The sequence below is a fragment of the Triticum dicoccoides genome, chromosome 3B, assembly GCF_002162155.2.
Source record: "Triticum dicoccoides isolate Atlit2015 ecotype Zavitan chromosome 3B, WEW_v2.0, whole genome shotgun sequence".
Taxonomy (NCBI): Eukaryota; Viridiplantae; Streptophyta; class Magnoliopsida; order Poales; family Poaceae; genus Triticum; species Triticum dicoccoides.
In genome coordinates, this window is record NC_041385.1 from 206,317,343 (window position 1) to 206,319,436 (window position 2,094).

Genomic DNA, 2,094 nt, shown 5'->3' on the forward strand with positions numbered 1-2,094 from the left:
TAAAGAACACTGAATATGACTAAAAGAAAACACTGAACTGAACTGAAGAAATCTGAATGAGTGAAACTAATGAGTAATGAAGAAAGAACACATAATTATGACTGAAGAAATAAATTTGAGAGATAATACAAATAAAAGCTGAACAAAAATCAAACTGAATAATGCAAAAAGTAACTGAATATAACTGAATACAAACAAGGCCTGAAAAAAATGTCAGGACTAAGATAACTGAACATACTGTATAAACTGAATATAATCAACAACAGAAAAAAAAGACTGAAAACCTCATCTGATTTGCAAAAGGTGAAAGAAAAACAGAACGATAAATGACTGAAAAGAATGGATTGGAAGATACATTCACTTGATGGTAAACTGAACGTCAATAGAGGTGATAGGCTGAATACATAAGGGGTTTCCATAATCATGAATCGGTAGGGAGGTGTAGAAATTGGACTCTCCGGTGCCTTACCAAAACACAACACATCACAGCCTTATAAAAGAGAAAGACTAAGGACATAGACTAACCAAAGAAGAAAGAAGAAGATCGAGGGGCTGAATATGAACTGAAGAATGACATACAAGATAAAAATGAAGAATGAAAGAATGAGCTAAATGACGAGTACCGATTAAAGAGAATAAATGATGAAAATGAACTATAAAATAAATCCACCAATAGAAGGACTGAAAAAAGAAAATGTAGCTCACTGACTATCTCTGCACGATTAATGAATACTCAAGAAAAAAAGGACTGAAGAATGAAGGAAAAACTTAAACACGCAAAACTTAGGGAGCCAAGAAGACTTCAGAAAAAGAAACTAAGAGAATGCCTGGTGCGCACAGTTCTGCCGTTGAAAATCAATATGAGTGAAATGATGCAACCATAGTCACCGAACAAAACACTTAAACGATAAACTGTTGGAACTAGCCAGCATGCAAATACAGAGATTTAAGATCGAATGCAAAGGAGTACTGATCAGAAACAAGCTTGTGTTTACAAAATCGAACTAAAACAACATTTCCACGACCAATCACTCCTCCAAATCACCTTAACCACTCTCTCGCTACTTTGCACAAACTAGTCACCATGGAGTATCCACACTATATCTATGTACTGGTCAACCATTTTGAAACCTGATCGATTGAATATCTAGAGTCATCTGTACCCAAAATGGCAGCCTAGAGCTAGCAGGGCAGCAGCAACCATTCGCCAAGCAAAATTGACGTAGGCAATTGGGACTGAAGAACACCAGCAGCATCGCCCTGCAAATATCATTTTGCTTCTGAATGCCCCCATACGCTCGTTACCTAGTTTCTGCTGCTAACGGCACTGATGAAAACACCCCAAATTTCGACGTGCAATACTGAACAAATGAACCGCTAGAACCAACAAAAGACACGTGATCAGCGCACAAAAACGACATTCCCACTCATTTTAAACTGCTGTATTAAATTGTACAGTAACAAAATTTTGTACAGATTAATCTTTTTGCATATTCCCATAAAAAACGATATTTCCAGTTTTACTTTGAGGCTTTCAACTGCAACATTTGTTGAACACATTTTCCTAATTCAAGAACTTCTCCCTGTCCAGAGTTGTACTGATGTTATCACACTACCACCGCCCCCAAAACAAAACAAAGCACCAGGTGATGATCCATGAGATTGAGAACCATCGATTTGCATGACCAAAACACCACAGGCTTCTCAATGTCAAACCGTATTGACCGTGACACCCACCCTGGTGCCAATCGTGCTCACCACGATAGTAGTACCATAGGACTTTTATTCCGCGCCACGATAGTAGTACCATAGGTGTCCAATTCCATGCCATGCAATCATCAGTGCCCCTAGGTAGCTAGTACCACGACTTGGCTTTGTAAAGTTTTTTATGCTCCAAAATATCTTCTCCTGCAATGCTTTATCAGTTCGCTACTTTTTCCTGTCCAACTTGAAGCATCATGAATGGTCTAATAGAAAGTTCAGTTGTGCCATTTAGTAGATTTGATTCGGCTGAGATAAGATGCTCAGAGTTCACATCGATCAGAACAAGAATGACATTTTCTTCAAAAGTTCATAGCAGTATCCTGTAACTCC